The sequence below is a fragment of the Sorex fumeus genome, unplaced genomic scaffold (genome assembly GCF_029834395.1).
Source record: "Sorex fumeus unplaced genomic scaffold, SorFum_2.1 ptg000125l, whole genome shotgun sequence".
NCBI lineage: Eukaryota > Metazoa > Chordata > Mammalia > Eulipotyphla > Soricidae > Sorex > Sorex fumeus.
In genome coordinates this window covers 3793067-3812380 of record NW_026606182.1, presented here as the reverse complement: position 1 = coordinate 3812380, position 19314 = coordinate 3793067, and the positions used below count along the sequence as shown (strand labels likewise).

Genomic DNA, 19314 nt, shown 5'->3' with positions numbered 1-19314 from the left:
TAAAAAGGCCTGGGCATTTGCTTTCCACTAAGCAGACCCAGGTTCGATTCCCGGCATCCCAAATGGTGTCCCAAGCACCGCCAAGAATAATTTCTGAGTGCAGACCCAGGAGTAACCCCTAAGCATCTCCAGGTGTGACCCAAAAAGCCATGTAAAAAAGAAAGCCCCTCCCTAAGGCCTTCTGTTTAATGTATTTAAATCATTCGAATTACCAAATTTCCTTTTTTATTTAATTTTAATTTTTTTTGGTGAAGAGGGCAGGCTCACCAGCCTCTGAAGCCCTGTGATCATAGTCAACTGGGTCAATGGTTCAATGTGAGGCCCGAAGACAAGGTGCTGCTTGGTGGTGGGGGGGGGGGGGGGCGGCGCAGGCATCACTCCCAGCAATGTTCAGGGGACTGTGTGATTCAGGATGTAACCCAGGCTCTTGTATGCAGAGTCGCTTCTGGGTCTCAGCCCCCCTCATAACTTGGACACGTGGTCCTTAAAGAAGCCCGCTGCCCCTCAGCTCCCGAGGCAGGCAGAGAACACTCTTGCCGCAAAAGAAAAACTAAAGCTCTGCAAATTCATTACACTGAGGTTAGTTATTACACACACTTTTCAGTCCCTCCAAGATGGCAGGCATTTCTGTATGCCTGAATGTACTCCTGGACCGCACAGCCACATTTGCGGCTGCGTGACACATCATAAAATACTCCCTACCCATTCTCCATAAGTACCACACCACATTTGATGGGGTTCAAATCACTGTCACTGTCCTCCCCATTGCCCATCGATTTGCTTGAGCGGGCACCAGTAACATCTCCATTGTGAGACTTATTGTTACTGTTTTTGGCATATCGAATACACCACGAGGAGCTTGCCAGGCTCTGCCATGCGGGTGGGATACCCTCAGTGACTTGCTGGGCTTTCCAAGACAGAAGAAGGAATTGAACCTGGTTTGGCCACGTGCAAGGCAAACGCCCTACCTGCTGTGCTACCGCTCCAGCCCGGGACGGGTGGGGGGGAGGAATGTTCAAATAATAGGCAACAAATCATAGAGGGAAACAAATACATATATGCATATATACATAGTTTCAGATATATATATGAGGGCTGGAGCGATAGCACAGCAGTAGGGCGTTTGCCTTGCACGCAGCCAACATGATCGACCCGAGTTCGATTTCTCTGCTCCTCTCGGAGAGCCCGGCAAGCTACCGAGAGTATCTTGCCCGCATGGCAGAGCCTGGCAAGCCACCCGTTATGTATTCGATATGCCAAACACAGTAACAACAAAATCTCCAATGGAGACATTACTGGGCCCGCTCGAGAAAATCGATGAACAACGGGAGGGCCTTTACCTTTTACATATATATATATATATATATATATATATATACGAAAGCTTACATCACTCAACCTTTAACAACATATTAGTGATGTTTTAAAGACTGTCTTAATGGTCCCTGCCAAAATAGAACAATCTTCACACTGTCTCCTTTATGGACACTTTTTTGTAGCATTTTCCGCGGTTTTCCATAACAGACCATACAAAATATATTATTTCGGTTTTGCTTTGGGACAGGGATAGGGGCATGGGATGGAAACATCCCAAATTTGGTGGTGGGATTGGTGTTTGAAAATTAACTGTAATCAAATATTATGAACCACCTTATAAAATTTTTAAAAAAAAAGATGGCAGGCAAAGCAAGGGAGAGACGGCAGCAATGTGGTCCTTCTCTTAAACTCACTATCCTGGGGAGACAGACCCTGGAACAGGACAGAGGGCAGCCCACCCACAGAGGGAGCTATGCAGAAGCTGGCAGAGGGGAAGAGACCAACCACACAAAGAATCCGTCGGCTCACCTGTGACAAGGGGGGGTGTTTTCATACTACGAGCGTCTCTGAATTCTCAATCTTGCCTCTTCTTGGAACTAGAAATATATTCAAGCAAATGCAATACAACCCCCCCAAGGACTTCTGACTTCCAATCCGAGGCCTTTCCAGTAACCAACAATGTTCCTCATTCTGGAAGCATTAATTCCTAGGATCTCTTCTTTTGAAGCTGCTTTCACAGCTGACTGGCAAACCACAGAAGAAATTAAGTCTCATTAAGTTAAACCAAACCAGCCTAAAAACCCAAAACAATATTGAAACTGTTATATTATTTTTTTTAAAGCAAGTCTTCATTCAGAAGACACGCTCCTAAGGAGACAATCCAAGAAAATATGTCATATCTCTTCATAATTCATGATCTCTGTCCTCAACGGGCTTATAATTTAGTTTCTAATTGAAAAGATAAAACCGAACATGATAAAAAGAATAAAATAAAATACAGGGTAGCACTGTTTGTTTGTTTTATTTATTTTATTTATTTTTTTTCTTTTTTGGGTCATACCCGGCGATGCACAGGGGTTACTCCTGGCTCATGCACCCAAGAATTAGTTCTGGCAGTGCTCAGGAGACCATATGGGATGCTGGGAATTGAACCCTGGTCCGTCTGGTACAAGGCAAACGCCCTACCTGCTGTGCTATCACTCCAGCCCCCAGCAGCTGTTTTAAGGAGGCAAAATGAGTCAAAGGAAAGGCTGCTTTCAAGGAACTAACAGCCCAGTGGGGGAAATGGACAAAACATGACCCCTCAGGCAGGGGAGGGCGAACTGATAAATACCTTAATATTACCCCTAATTATAGCACTGTCTGGCTGGAGCAATAGCACAGCGGGTAGGGAGTTTGCCTTTAACGCGGCCGACATGGCTGACCCGAGTTCGATTCCTCCGCCCCTCTTAGAGAGCCCGGCAAGCTACCGAGAGTATCTTGCCTGCACAGCAAAGCCTGGCAAGCTCCCCATGACGTATTTGATATGCCAAACACAGTAACAAGTGTCACGATGGAGACATTACTGGGCCCGTTTGACCAAATCGATGAACATGAACAACGGGAGAACAGTTATAGTGACCCCTAATTATAACGCAAATATTAAATAATCGCTATATTTTTAAAAGATGCAAACAAATTAATGTGAAAGGATTTAGAGGAGATGGTGAGAACTGATGTTTAGGTGTGGTCTTAAAATCCCCAGGGTTCCTCAGAAAAAAAGCTTCAGGTATTTGGATAACGGAGCTGGTTCTATTTCTGGGAAATGGTGGGACCAGGCAGGCAGATGTATCACATACATCAATCAGGCCCTGAACTCAATTCCTTGCACATAAGAACAAAATCTGACACAAAGGTAGTGGTCTACGCTGAGATACAGTAAGAGAAAAATACACTCCAGATTTCAGACTGAACATGAACATAAAAAGATAAAAAAAGAATATAAAATACTTGAATATATTTTTATAACTGATTACATGTCTAAATAGTAATTTGTTGGTTTTGTTTTTTGGGATTTGGGACCACACCGATTGCTCAGGGGCTATTTTGGGCTCAATGCTCACGGGACCATATGGGGTGCTGGGGATCAACCCCAAGTTGACCACATGCAAGGTAAAACCCTTACCCTCTGTACTCTCTCCCACCCTAGATAGCAATGTTTTAAACACATTGTTTTGCTTTTTTCTTAGTGGGGGTGGACCCCTGGCAGTGCTTGGGGGCTACCCCAGGTTCACTGCTTGAGGGCTGCCCCCAGAGAGGGTGAAACCACACCAGGGAAATCGTATTAGCCCTGAGCTCTCTTCCCTAGTGGGGAGGAAGGGGAGTGCTGATTTTTGTAATACAATGAAGTAAAAAAAAAAAAGACAATTTCACCCCTTTCTACTTTTTTTTTTTTGGAGGGGGGGGGGGTCACACCTGGCTCTGCACTCAGGAATTACTCCTGGCAGTGCTCAGAGGACCATATGGGATGCTGGGAATTGAACCCAGGTCGGCCGCGTGCAAGGCAAACGCCCTACCCACTGTGCTATCACTCCAGCCCCACCCTTTCTACTGTTTTAAACCTGGCTACCAGACGATAGAAAATGCCACGATGGGCTCATATTTGAAGCTTGCAGCCTACTTCTGCTGGACTAGCCCGGACGAAGGCTTCCATAACTAACTGACTGCCGCTTGAAGCCCTCTAGTTGAAGAACACCATAGAAGGTCTTCAAACTTCTGTGCCATTGCTGGATTTGGGGAGGGGAAGAGGGAACACCCAACCCTGATTTTCTCAGGAAAATCAGCGTGGGGAACACCGGGAGGGTCAAGACTCCGGAGGCAGAAGTCAAGCCAGTTGGCCGGGCAGCGCCAGAGGGTAAACAGACTCCCTGGACGGTACACAAGGTCTTTCCAGGCTGGGGCTGGGTGAGCTGAGGGAGAGGAACAGCTGCACGCTCTGGCCCCGGCCCGGATGACGGAGATACCCCAGCAAGCGCAGACCCGGGCCAGGGGAGATCCAGCCGGCCTGGGAAGGGCTGTTCAAAAGAACTGCATCTGTGCCCTCCTCCGTGGATTCTCCCTTCTTCTTGGATTTGTTTTGTTTCGCTGGGGGCCACACCCACCAGGGCTCAGGCCTTGCTCCTGGCTCTGTGCACAGGATCCCTTCTGGGGGCCTCACAGGGGCCGTCTGGGGTGCTGGGGGGCCTCTGGAACCTGGGTGGGATGCATACCCACCCTGGTCTCTGTCTCTCGCGCGTGCTCACCCGGCCTCAGGGAAGGTAGGGATAGGCCCGGGTACCAGAAACCACCCCGAAGCCCAGACTCCGCACAGCCAACAGACATTTCCTGAGAGACTGGCTGGGTCTGACACTCAGCGAGGCTCTGGAGACACCGGGGAACAAAACAGTCACCGTCCTGAATCACAACTGCGGTGAGGGTTAGGAAATAAGAACAGGAACTCGGAGGGACCTCACTGACGAGGGTGGGGACAGCAGGACAGGTCACAAGCCAGCCTCGCTGAGGAAGTAGCAGTTTACCCTAAACCCTTTCATTGAGGTGGGTGAGGACGGCAGGAAGTGGGGAGCAGCCCAGGTCTGAGACCTCAACACCAAAACCTCCAGGCTGGAAGGAAGGGCAGTTCAAGAACTGAAAGCAAGACGGTGCCTCGGAATGGCAGGGAGGTTGGCAGCTCGAGAAGTTGCAAAGGCCCGCGGAGACCAGCCGAGCCTTACCCAAGGGAGGAACAGCAAAACCCCACACCTGGGTGGGCGAGACGGTACAGCGGGGAAGGCTGCACGCTGGCGACTTGATTTCAATCCTCGGCATCACATGTGGTTCCCCGAGCAGCACCAGGAGTGATCCCTCAGCACTGAGCCAGGAGTCAGCCCGCAGCAACCCTGGGTGCCCCCTCCACCCAGCCCCCAAACAAAACCAAACAGATCCCAAACCTGCTGCGGTCAGTGGGAAGTCACATGACCAGGGATTCCAAGGACTCGCCTCGTAAGTTAAACAATGAACATGAAGGCGGTATGAAGAAGCCCAGTAGGTAAATAGGAATTGGGGGAGGGGGGATGTAATGAGAGGTCTGATATATATATATATATATATATGAAGGTTACAAGTGGGTTGGGAGATCATTTAAGTCCTTCCCAAAGTGAACATTCAAGGAGTAGAAAAAGGTGAAAAGGAGGGGGCTGGAGTGATATCACAGCGGGCAGGGTGTTTGCCTTGCATGTGGCCGACCCGGGTTCGATTCCCAGCATCCCATAGGGTCCCCCGAGCACTGCCAGGGGTAATTCCTGAGTGCAGAGCCAGGAGTAACCCCTGTGCGTTGCCGGGTGTGACCCAAAAAGAAAAAAAAAAGAAACAACAGGGGCCAGAGAGATGGGACGAAAAACAGGGTACTTGCTTTGCCGCAGCAGTCACCACCCCGGTTCACTCCCTGCCACCACACATGGGGGGGGGGGGGCAGTCCCAAGCAATAGAGCCAGGAAGCTTTCCCAGGCGTGGCCCAAAGCAAAACAAAGGAATATAGGAGAGGAGGCGGGGCTGGGTAAGCTGGATGGAGACGCAAGCCTCACATGGGGTGAGCCTGGGTTCCATCCTTGGAACCGAAAAGCAAAAAGGGGGGGGGGGGCTTGCATTTCATGGGAAGAGGGCAGCCAAAGACACTGACAGGGAGGGAGAATGACACCAGCCTGAAAGGATGCTCGGAAAACGTTACCATCAGGTATTTGGCAATCCTGGGGGCAGCCTGGGGGAGGAAGCGGGGAGGCTGGGCGCCAGACTGCCAGGGACAAGCGACTGAGCCGAGGAGCGGGCAGGCTGAGCGCCGTGTGTCTTCTCGGAAAGGAAACAGGCAGCAGAGCAGCAAACACAGGGGAGAACTGAAGACTGAGACACTGGGAAACCAGCCCCAAGCCCCCGCGAGTGACTCCTCTCAGACACAGGATACTGGCTATATTCACAATACCGCGGGGAGCATTCTCCCAGAACACACAGGCATCTGACACACGAACCAACGACTCACTTTCTGTCCCATTAATCTAAGTCACGTAATTCCACTATTAAAAGGAGGGAGGAGTCTGATGTCATTACAGTGTAAACTCCGCTCCTTAGTTAACTGACATTAACAGGCATAATCCTATCCAATGTATTAGGTACACACGCATATGATGCCTGGTCCCTGGGAGGCACAGCACTGATCAGAATTTACCTTGATATCGAGGTAAAGGAACAGAGATCCACGCCACGGGCACCCATGGACAGTGGCTGCAAACAGCGGCCTCTGCGACAGCCTGACTACCCCGTAGTATGGACAGGCTGCCCTATGGGAGGTTGGAGACAGCTATTTGGGGTCGACATTCATATGTACTCTCACGCTATCCCCACTCTCAGGTTCCATCAGAAAGCCCCCCGCCACAGTGGGCAGGGCCAAGGAGTCATGTCCATCCACACTGAACTGCAGAATCAGGTGCTTGTGACTGCAGCTCCGCTCAGACCACCAGCCACCCACGGCTCCAAGAAGCTGGGCTTTACCAAGTTCAACGTGGGAACATCTTACGACAGAGTGGTTGAAAGCAGCTTGTCACTGTGTGGGATGATTCAGATCCCTCATCATGAACCTCTGGACAAATGGTGAGAGCTTCGGACCTGCCCCGGGTCCCTGTACAGCACCCCTCCCCAACCAACTCAATAAATTCACCTGCTGTCAAAAAAAAAAAAAAACTGGAAAGAAATAAAGCAAAGCTGGGCCTTAGAGCTAGAATAGACAAGGGCGCTTGCCTTGTACGTGGCTGGCCCGGGTTCCATTCCAGGCACTCCATATAGTACCTGAGCCAGGACTGATTTCTGAACACAGAGCCAGGAGTAAGCCCTGAGCACCACCAGGTGTGGCCCAAAAACCAAACAAATAAAAACAAAGCTTAGATTTTATTGATTTTTTTTTTTTGGTTTTGATTTTGGGTGACACCCAGCAGGGCTCAGGACATACTCCTGACTCTGCTCTCAAGGGATCATTCCTGGCATGGCTCAGGGGGGAACATAGGGGTTCCCATGATCAAACCCGCGTCAGCCGCGTGCCAGGCTGAAACACCTACTGGCTGAACTATCGCTCCAGCCCTTGGATGTGTTTTTGTTTAAAAAAAAAAAAGTTTTCAATTTCTAAAAAAACAATAGTGAGCCGCTTCAGTTCTTCCCTTGGGCATGGACAACGGCATCACCAGTGGCACTGCCCGTCTCGGTTCTCTCAACTTTTCACTGGCCTTTCCTCCATTCTTCCTCTGGAAAGTTGAGGCAAAACGGAAGCAGCACTGCCTTTGGGACCAGACAGACATGAGCCTAAATTTACGAACTTAAGACCTTGAACTTCCTAGTCGTGGCTCTCAGAGGTTCTTTCTACCTGCTCCACATTTCACCCAGGGAAATCGCAACTTTTTGCTTCCCATGGCCAAACCGAACGGTTCCATCCGAATGGGTTGGGGGGGGGTCACGCCTTTCCTTCAAGGATATGACATTTACACGGTCTCTCAGAAGAGCAGTGTGGGAATTTCTTTCTTCTCCACTTGCATTCCTCTCGGAAATCTCTCCGCTCAAGTCCCGAGGACAAGCACTTAAGAAAGGCCAAGAGCCCAGAGCCTCTAAAGGCACAGGGCTGCCTGGTCGCTTCGCTTGTTTGAATCATCGCTGCCTCCCAGTGGGGCAAACCCTTCGGATCTAAGCCCTGGCTCCAGCTACCTTCCCGTCCCCCCTGCTACCTACCTGCCTGCCGCCCACGGGATACACATGGACAGACAGACAGACAGACAGACACACACACACACACCAGTGGGCTGCACACCACACACACATACTAGACAATGGGCTGCATACACACACACACACCCCAGACCATGGGCTACACACACACACCAGACAATGGGCTGCAACACACACATACCCCAGACCATGGGCTGCACACAACACACACACGACAATGGGCTGCACACACACACACACACACACAGACCACAAGCTTCACACACACACACACCCCAGACCATGTGCTGCATACACACATACCCCAGACCATGGGCTGCACATGCACACACACACAAACACACACACCAGACCATAGGCTGCACATGCACACACACACACACACACACACACACACCAGACCATGGGCTGAAAGTTGTGCCTCTTCAAGCCATTTACATAACACCGACCCATCTCCAAGCCCAGATCACTGATGCTCCATCCAACAAGCCAGCCTGAAATTCTGCCAGCCACCGCCCCCCCCCCCCCAACAGACCGCCGAAGGTGATGACCTCCGGAGACACGGAAACTTTCACTGGCTGCAAGATTTTCTTTCTACCCCTGATTTTTGGAGGCTCAGCTGCGGAGGAGGCACGCATGACGTTTCCTGTACGGGCCACGGGGGGAAAAAAAAAATATATATATATATATATATATCTCGCTGGCCAAATGGAGTAGTACTCTGTCATCTGGCTCCATGGTAAGGCAAATAAATGGCCCCTCCGAACGGCGCCGGATCCCTCGCTCCATCCCTACCTGGCACGGAGCACGGGACTGGAAGAGCCGAACCGGCTAATATGCACGTTACATATGTGACAGCCACACCTACGCAATAGACCCAGAAGCCTCGAGAATGCACGGAGCCCGCGGAGCCCCGGACAGGCACCCTGTTGCCCAGAGAACCAAGGCCGGGCCGGTCCTGCAGCGTGCGGCGGGGGGCTGGCTGCCTTCTGGGGGGATGCGGGGCTCGGCGACCACGGTGCACGAGCAGGCCCGCAGCTGACGCCGGGTCGCGGGGCAACCGCGCCGAGGCCCCCGGAAGGCCTCCCCGGGCTCACACCTGCCGGTGCGTGACGCCGGGGCGGCGCGTGCCCGCCGCGTCCCTCCCGGCCCCGGCCCCCGGCCCAGCCCCGGCCCCGGCGGGAGCGCGCGCCCGCCCGCCCTCCGCCCGCCGCCGCCGCCGCCGCCCCCGCGCGCGCGCCCGCCGCTCCCGGCCCTCGGCCCGCCGCGAGCGCGCGCGCCCGTGCGCGCTCCCTCCCTCGCGGGGACACGCACACGCGGCGCCTCAGCCTTGACAGGCCGGCCCGCGCCGCGCGCGCCCGCCGCCCGCCGCGTCCTCGCCCACCCGGCCGCCCCGCTCTGACGGGCCCTCGGCGCGGGGGCGCGGCGAGGGCGGCCACGGCCGCGGCGCCTCAACTCACCGCCGAGCCGGCTCGGCTCCCGGCGCGCGGCGGTCCGCTGGGAGGCGAGGCGATGCGCGCGCGGTCCCCCGCTTCTCCGCAGGCCCGAGGAGGCGACGTAGCGAGGGGACTGAGGGGCGCCGAGGGTCACTCCCGCCCGCTTCGCCGCCCAGAAACACGGGGACCCCAGAAACTAAAAACAAAATAAACAAACTTTCCCCTCCGCCTCCCTCCCCCAAAACCACAACACAAACACTCGAGCGCCCGCCCCGGCCCCCACGCCATTGGCCGCGGGGAAGATGCCGCCGGCTTTCACTGGCTGCCTCGGGTGCCCGTCAAGCTGCGGTTCCGCCCCTCCGAGGCCGCGCTGCTGCCGTCGCCGGTCATTGGCCCAGCGCTTCCCGTTGGACGAGCGCCGATTGGCTGCGCCGCCTGCGCCAATCACCCGGGGACACACCCCCTCAGCATCCCAGAGGCCGCTTCCTCGGTCGCGGACCCGGAGAGGCGAAGGGGAAACTAGAGCATGATGGCGGCCGAGCTCACTCGGCGCAACCATGGTCTTTTTTTTTTCTTTCTGGTTTTTTTTTTTCAGTTCACGAGTGCCTCGCCCTCGAGCTGTTGACCCTCCGCTGCTCTCTCCACCCAGGACTGCCTAATAACGGAATCTATACGTGCCGGCTGCTTGATTTATCCCCTCCGAAGGGCTGAGTGTGGGCTGCTGGCGCCTCATTGGGCGGCCCGGATGTCACTCGCGACTCGAGTCTTCACGCGATTGGCGGAGCCGCCGGAGAGCCCGCCCCGCAACAAGGGCGACTGCCATTGGCTGCCCTCCACTGAGCTCTTACCTCGCCCTCGATTGGGCGAGTGGGCGCCTCCGTGAGCTGTGGGTTTGCAAATGTTAATTGTTCGCCAGACGGTTTGGGTGCGTCTGGTCGCTGGGCCTGTTAGTGGTCGACGGTAATAAAAACACCGTTTATACTGTCTTCCTAATTTGCTCCCCAGCTGCTGTGCTGAATTCTTTATAGGTGTTATGCTGGGTCAACCTGTGCGTTTCCCAACCTCTGCAATTTTAGGGGACAGTTTAGGAAACCTGCCCAAGGTCATTCAGGGTCGTCGCCGGGAGTCAGGGCTCTCAGACTTCAGAGCTCCGCAAATTTTCATTATGCTTAGTAGCCCAGAGCACTGTCAGCCAGAATCTTAGGAGCGTTTCATTCAAGGACCCGCGCTCCTCTGGCAGTGACAGTGTATGGGGCTAAGGCCATAGTGAGGTCATTGTCTCCAAATCCCTTCTAGCACCCATTCCTCCCCGTCCTCCCTGAGACAGGATGAGATTTTTTTATTTTTTCCCCCTCTCAACAGAAGCCTATCTGCCGCTTTGTTCATTTTCTCGACTTTATAAATAGACCTTTATCCTTGAGTGCCAAGCCTAGCTCCCCCCAACCCAACCCATCCATCCCCAGCTTCCCCCTTTGGAGAGCGTCCTCAAGTGCCTACCGGAAACCAGGAGAAAGAAAGCCTAAGAAATAGAAATAAGGAACACATCTCTTTAAAATTAAATTATTTATTGCATGCAAATGGACCGGCCCTTGGGCTCCTGGACCAGGCCCAGAGTAGCCCTGGAGACTGTGAAAGATGCCTCCTCCTCCGGGCTCCTAGCCATCCTTGGATTCTTTCTCTGTGGCAGGCTTCAGGGAAGAGAATCCAGCATTCCAGCCAGGGGAGGGCAGAATGCTTAGGCCCCGCTGCCAGAGAACCAGCTCTCCAGAGCCTTCGGGACTGAAATGATGTGCAGAGCGGGGGCCTGGACTCCAGCCTGAATTCCAACTCGGGTAATTAACATTTTACCATCTCCAGTCCCCGATCCCTGCCGCCTCAGCGGGATGGCCGCCCTTGTTTCCTTCCTGATCCCCGCTGTTGTGTAACCTCCTTCGCGCTGCTTTAATAATAAAACAACCGCTGTCACCGCTCAGCATTTACAGCCTTTCAATTGAGGACGGGACAGCGTGTCACAAACATCAATTAGGAGTAAGTGGCAGGTATTTTCTAGGGCAACTGCCAGCAGAAGGACCTATCAGGAGTGGCGTGTGACCGGGGAGCCTGCATGCTGACAGTGACAGGCACGTCACCCCACAATGACTGTCCAGCATGAGGGGTTTCTGAAAGAGCGAACACAATGGATGAGAAATAGATCTTAATCCCAAACCTTCCAGCTACATTTTGAGTTGGTTGGTTGGCTGGCTCTTCGTCATCACCCCTTAGGCTAGAGCTGGGTGCATTGTTGGACTCGTCTGTCTCCCAAATCAGTTGTAAGTTCCTGGAAAACAAATGGCGCCTTGCTCATTTTTGTGCTTCTGAATTGCTCTGATTACAGAAAGTCCCAAAATATTCAGTAAATATCATATTATATATATATGGCACATATGCTGCCCGAGTTCGTGTGCTGCTTGTGCCCGCGTGGCAGAGCACATGTGTCGCCCACATCTCCCCTCTTGAGATGTGTACTTTTATGCTTTCCTATCTAATGCTGGGGTGTGTGTAGGAGCTCTCTCCGCCTTTGGAGAAGCCCATGTGTCTCTTGAGCGCGTTACTTTGTCTCTCTTCCTCTCCACTCTCTCCCACTTTCTATCCCTTCTTTCCTTCAAAAACGTCCAAATAAAATCTGTTTCACTTCACTGCTTGTCTACTCCTGAAATTCTTTTCTGCGAGCGATATAAGAATCCAGTAACCCTGGTTTCTAGGTGGCAGAGGCGGATTGGGAGAAAGTGACTGTCTTTCTCCTCCGGAATCATGTGAGCCACCTGTGGGGTCCACTGACATCAGTACTTGGCGAGCCAGCCAGGAGTTTGCAGTGAAGAAATCCATGAGGAAGAAGGTAATCTGGAAAATCTGCTGTGGAGGTACAAGTTTGAAGAGCCCGGCAAGCTACCGAGAGTATCCCGCCTGCATGACAGAGCCTGGCAAGCTACCTGTGGCGTGTTTGATATGCTAAAAACAGTAACAATGACAGTCCTCATTCCCCTGACCCTGAAAGAGTCCCCCAATACGCCATCGGGCTACACTGGCACAAGACAGGGACGAATGGAGACATTGCTGGCACCCGCTCGAGGAAATCGATGAACAACGGGAGGACAGTGACACAGTGATATATATATATATATATATATATATATATATATATATCTGTCAGTCTGTCACTGTCCTCCCGTTGTTCATCGATTTCCTCGAGCGGGCCCAGTAACATCTCCATTGGATATTTCATTGTTACTGTGTTTGGCATATAGAATACATCATGGGTAGCTTGCCAGGCTCTGCCGTGTGGGCGAGATACTCTTGGTAGCTTGCCAGGCTCTCCGAGAGGGGTGGAGAAATCGAACTCGGGTCGGCCATGTTGGCTGCGTGCAAGGCAAACACCCTACCGCTGTGCTATCACTCCAGCCCTATAAAAATATATACATATATACATATATATATACATATATATATGGGTTGGACAGATAGTACAGGGGTTAAAATGCGAGCAAGCCTCGTATGTGAGCCATGCTGCTTAGTTCCCTGGCATCATATGGTCCCCCAAGCATCACAGGGTGCAGTCCTGGGGGCCCTGAGCACTGCTGGGGTGGCCCTGAAGCCTCCTGAGCACACCAGGGTAGCATGGGTAATCCCTGGCATCACAGGGGCCCCCAAACACCAAATCCTCCAGCCCTCAAACAGCGTTTCCGTTCCACCTGCTGAGTTCCTGGGAGGATCCCCAGGCGTCCTGAGCATCACTCCAGAGGCCCAAACATAAGTCAGTAAATACAGGTTATACAGAGTCACGCTGGGTTGAGCTGGGGGAACCGGCAGGCAGGGACCAAACTCAGGGCCTCACTCATGCTAGGCACTGATTCTACCACTGAGTCTTATCCCCAGCCCTCCAGCCCTCCAGCCCTTAGGAAACTTGGAAACCTAGAAATGATTTCCAAGGTACAAGGGCTACACAAGTGACCTAAGAAGCCGCCATGCCGTTGGAGACCTCAGTCTGGTGGGGAGTAGTCAACAGGGACAGAAATGGTGACAGTTCCAGAGGCTGGGCCGCCTGTAGTTGGGGCTGAGGACAAACAGTGGGACTCACAAGGTGGGGTGACCTGCAGAGTTGACAGAACATAGAAGTAATCCAGAGCCACCAAAGCCTGTCCCCATTATAAGCTTTATTATTTTTTTTTTCTTTAGAAGAGTCTCAGCAGTCTATGTTTGGGTACTGGAGAACAGGAAGCTCATTTCCATAAAAAAAAAGGCAGTTATTTTGATCATGAAACCAACCTTGAGCGAAGATTTCATCCCATGCAATGCAGAGATTTTTATTTTTGGTTTATTTATTTCTTGACCACATCCGGCTGTGCTCAGGGCTTACTCCTGGCCCTGTGCTTAGTAATCACCTCCAGGCAGGACTTGGGGGACCCTATGGGGTGCTGGGGATCAAACTGGGTTGGCTGTGTGCAAGGGAAGCGCTCAACCCGCCATGCTATCACTCCACTTCTGTTTTCTTTTGCTTTTTTTGGGGTAAGTACTAGAATATTTATTAATTTGGATTTGTGTGTGAAGGAGTAGCATTTTTTTCATATGTACTATGGATTTCCAGATTTATTGAGACATAACTGAAAAAATGTCCCACACTTAAAGCATGCAGCATAATGGTTTGATATGTGTTTGTCTGCATTGAATATTTGATAAAACGTCCCGGAGGGTCTGAGGGATAGTACCGTGGGTAAGGCACTTGCTTTGCAGGCAGCAGACCCAGGTTCAATCCCCAGCACCGCACATGGTCCCCTAAGCACCACCATTCTTGTGCAGTTTTTTTTTTCCTTTTTGGGTCATACACAGGGGTTACTCCTGGCTCTGCACTCAGGAATTACCCCTAGTGGTGCTCAGGGGACCATATGGGATGCTGGGAATCGAACCCGGGTCGGCCGCGTGCAAGGCAAACACTCTACCCGTTGTACTATCACTCCAGTTCCCAGTCTGTGCAGTTTTAAAGTAGAAAGAGTGCTCACTGATCTTGCTGCCGGTCCAAGCACCTCACAGGACACACCTTCCGGAGTCTGGGCATGCAACCAAGTTCTGCACCCCCAACCACATGGAGTTGCTCCGGTGCAGTCCGGACAGAAGCTGCCTCCCTCGATACACATCCGGGAAGGATCCAGTAGGTCAGCCAGGCACTGGAGGGTAAGGATTCCACATCCCCAGGGGTGCTGATGACAAGTGGCCACCTGTGACTCACCTTCGGGGCATGCCCAGCCTGGTGTGAGGATGGAGTCTGTGAACTGGGGTGGGGGTTCAGGGGGGAGAGGATCTGCTGGCTCACAGCCTGGGCTTTACAGGGCTGCTCTGGGGGCTGCGTAGCCAATCCACATCTTAAAGGCAACCGAGGTGGGTGTGTGATGAAGCGGAGGCATTTGCTTCCTTGTTTGCTCTCGGCAACCTGGGCAGGATTTAGTAGTAGTAATAGTAGTAGTTGGTTCCCAGTTTTGAGCGTCAGAACACTTGTGGTGACAGTGTGCTCATTGGCAGGTCTGATCCCAGAATGCTATGCTATTTTTTTTTCTTTTTGAGTCACACCCAGCGATGCTCAAGGTCACTCCTGGCTCTGCACTCAGGAATTACTCCTGGCGGTGCTGGGGGCACCCTATGGGATGCCGGGGATCGAACCCGCATACAAGGCAAAAGCCCTGCATCCTGTACTATCATTCTGGCCCACACTATGCTTTTCTTAGACACTGTGGTGTTCTATACACTTGGCTTACTGCTGGTGGTGGGAGCCACGTTTAGTGGCTGGTGGGCGGCGACCCAAAGTGCTCTCCGCCCTGCCAAATGCACTGGCCTGGACAATATCCAGTGCACCTTCTGCGAACAATTCTGCGAACAATTCTGACCCAGGTTTGGGGTCAGGCAGCCGGTTGGACCGGCCCTACCTCTATGGATATCTGCCACCCTTTGCACTGGCCCCTAATTGTCGGGAGAGCTTTGGGGATGTTTGCAAAGCCATCTCCGGTCCCACTAACCCACAGCCATGGGGAGGGCCTGCCCAGGTCCCCGAGGCAGGGCCGCTGAGAGCAAACACCGTCACAAGGTGTGGCCAGGCCGAGAGCTGGCACTGGGGCACCTCCCAGAGGTTGCTGATCAGAGAGGCCATGTCTCGGCCTCTAGCATGTGTCGGGTGGCTGTTTCTTGTGCAATGACACCCTTGTGACCGCCGCTTCTCACTGTCTCTTCTACCTCGCTTCCTGAAAGGGCCTCTTTTGGCAGAAGGCGAAGCCACGGCACTGGGCCAACCCGCGGGGCTCCCAAGACGTGGGAACGATGACTTGTCTGTTCCAGTGCACCGCGGGGGCAAATGCAGGGCACCTGGTAATTTTCCCACTCACTGTTTTCTGGATGGGGAAACTGAGGCACTGGCAGGCTGTCCCAGACCCCTCCACCTTTATTTTTTTTTCTTTTTCTTTTTGGGTCACAGCCGGCCATGCACAGGGGTTGCTCCTGGTCCTACACTCAGAAATTACTCCTGGTGGTGCTTGGGGGACCATATAGGATGCTGAGAATTGAACCCCAGGTCAGCCACGTGCAAGGCAAACGCTCTACCCGCTGTGCTGTTGCTCCAGCCCCTTTATTTTTTTTTAATTTAAAAAAAATTTATTTTTAAGTTTTTCACAATAATTTGCTACCTTTAATATCCCAACACCAATCCAGCACCATTCCACCTTCCCACCACCATATTTCGAATGTTTCCAACAACCCCCTCAAAGTCTGCCCCCAAAGCAGGACTTTATTTACTAAATAATGATTTATTTTGTATTGTTATTATTGTACTATTATTATTGTTATTCTTATTATTGTCTCACAATGTTACTGGGCCCGCTTGAGCAAATCGATGAACAATGGGAGGACAGTGACAGTGATTGTATTGTTATTATTATTTATAAAATAAATTTATTTATTTTGCTTATTTTTTTGTTTTGGTTTTTGTTTTTTGGATTTTTTTCTTTCTTTCTTTTTTTTTTTTCCTTTTGGGTCACACCCGGTGATCAAAGGTTACTCCTGGCTTTGCACTGAGGAATTACTCCTGGCGGTGCTTGGGAGAACCATATGAGATACTGGGAATCGAAACTGGGTCGGTCATGTGCAAGGCAAACACAATACCCGCTGTACTATTGGCTCCACCCCTTATATTGCTTGTTCTGAATGATCTGCTAAAAATGATCCCCAAAGTTTCCTTAAAGGACAGTGTGTGAGGGATGTTGTGTTGCACCCTGGAGGCAGTAAGCCCTTGTCTCGGCACATCCGTGGTGGGGAGTATGAGATGTGGATTCTAAAGTTTTAAATACAGTGATACAGCTGAGTGAAATTTAAATTTTTTTTAAAACTGGATGTGATTCTGGGGTCCGGAGGCATCGCTGCGGCATTATTCCCTTCCAAGAGATTTATTTCTGAGCTTCTGGATCACAGCTGTTAATGAGCTTTTATGGTGCCAGAGGCAGTTTGTGGGCATGACTGCCAGGCTTCCAGGAAGCACAGGAAGATGGGGGGAGGTCTCCTCTTCTGCCTTTTTCTTTTTTTCTTTTTGGGTCTCACCTGGCGATGCAAAGGGGTTACTCCTGGCTTTGCACTCAGGAATTACTCCTGGCAGTGCTCAGGGGACCATATGGGATGCTGAGAATCGAACCCAGGTCGGCCGCGTGCAAGGCAAACACCCTCCCCGCTGTGCTATCGCTCCAGCCCCTCCTCTCCTGCCTTTAAACGTGGTTCTAGCTGTCTTCCGGAGCTCATTTCTCGATGCTCCTCTCTGACCTCTGTGGCTGAGCTCCAAGAGCCACTGTGGGCCCTGGTTTCCGAGGGTCCTCGAAGAAACCTGCCACTCAAAGCAGCGCCCCCTGCCACCCCCGCGCCCAGCTCCTCCTGCTCGTCCTGGTGTGGCAGTGGTGGTGGTGGGGGGGACCTGGGCCATTATCCTCCCCTGGAAGATGGTGATTTGTTGTTTTTGAGGCATCTAGAGGTGGCACACCTGAGAGGGGGGCTGAAATCCTTGGTGGCGGTGCCATGGGGCACTCTGGGGAGGTGGGTACTGCCATGGAGCACTGGGCTCGCGAGCTTGGGCTCGGCGGAACTTGTGGGTTCACACCTACAAGACAGGCTCTGGGCCACCAGCCCGTCCTCGGGTTCCCTAAAACCATCACTTTTCTGCAGCCAGCCTTCATTTCCATGGCTGTCTGCTGCAGGATGTTGGAGAATTCACATCATGTCCAAGTGCCTCTATGTCCTCTTTTTTTCGGGGGGAGGGGTCACACCCAGTAATGCTCAGGAATTACTCCTGGCAGTGCTTGGGGGACCATATGGGGTGCCAGGGTTTGAACCAGGGCCAGCCACATGCAAGGCAAATGCCCTCCCCACTGGATGTTACTCCTGGCTCTGCACTCAGAATTCACTCCTGGCGGTTCTTGGGGGACCCTATGGGATGCCGGGGATTGAACTCAGGTCAGCCACGTGCAAGGCAAACGTCTTCCTTGACACCTGGCTCTGCAGTCAGGAATGACTCCTGGCGGTGCTCAGGGGACCATATGGGATGCCAGGGATCAAACCCAGGTTGGCTGCATGCAAGGCAAACGCCCTCTCCACTGTGCTATTGCTCCGGCCCCGACATTTCTTTTTTTCTTTTACTTATCCTTTGGGCATATCGATTTGCTCGAGCGGGCCCAGTAACGTCTCCATTGGAGACTTTGTTGTTACTGTGTCTGGCATATCGAATACTCTTGGTAGCTTGCCGGGCTCTCCGAGAGGGGCGGAGGAATCGAACTCGGGTCGGCCATGTTGGCCGCTTGTAAGGCGAACGCCCTACCCGCTGTGCTATTGCTCCTGCCAGACACAGTAACAACAAAGTCTCCAATGGAGACGTTACTGGGCCCGCTCGAGCAAATCAATGATCAACGGGAGGGCCTTTACCTTTACCTTATCCTTTGGGGGGGGTGGTACGCTCAGTGGTGCTCAGGGATCAATCCTGCTAGTACTTGGGGGTACCTTATGCGATGCTGGGGATCAAACCTGGGTCGGGTGTGCCAAGCAAGCCCCTCACCCGCTGCGCCATCCCCGCAGTCAGTCCGGTCTGAAGCACAAACTGTGACCAGCGGGGGCAGGGCTGGGCAGGAACCACGCGGAGAGGTAAGGCCCCAGGGCCTGGGACAACCACAGGCTCCTGAAGCCAGCCCCAAGAAGGGGGGTTCAGGTGGGGAAGGATAGGCAAGAGGAGGCCCAGGGACTGTCCAAGGTCACTTCTGCTGGGGCTGGGGAAATTCACACCTGTGAGTCCTTGCTGGGAAAGCGGGGAAACATCACCCCAAACCCTGACCCCCCCCCCCCAATCTTCTGAGTTTGTCAGAGCCTACTGACGACAAGGCAGGAGAGACATCCTGTCCCTCTTCATAGGCCAAGCAGGGCTGCCCGGATCTCTGACTTCCAGGCCTTTCTGTGGGCTGCCCCAACCTCCCACTCTATTTACCACTCAGCTATCAATTCCAAGAGCACCTCCTCCTCCAAGAAGCCTTCCCTGACTTCCACCCCGGGTGGTATTAATGGCCTCCTCTGGCCCTCTGTGTGTCCCCATCCTAACCCATGCCTCTTTGCCATCCCTTTCCAAGCAGGACGGGAACACCTTGAGACAGAGGCCAAATCTGTCTTTCTTCAGTGCCCGTGACAGTGAATTCTCAGGATGTTTGTCTGCATCAATGAGGGAATGAAAGAATAAGAATGCTCAGTACAC

At 52.6% G+C, this 19314-nt stretch overlaps 1 protein-coding gene across 5 annotated transcripts in view; it reads right to left on the bottom strand.

The window, feature by feature from the left end:
* Positions 1 to 10199, bottom strand: part of TNRC6B (trinucleotide repeat containing adaptor 6B) — a 237727-nt gene extending 227528 nt beyond the window's left edge. For 3 of the 5 annotated variants that reach the window (XM_056137430.1, XM_056137432.1, XM_056137435.1), the window contains exon 1: positions 9552 to 10199. The gene's annotated coding sequence lies outside the window, so the exon portion shown is untranslated. The remainder of the gene's footprint in view (positions 1 to 9551) is intronic. The other 2 variants (XM_056137433.1, XM_056137436.1) reach the window with 1 other exon arrangement.
* Positions 10200 to 19314: the final 9115 nt, after the last annotated feature.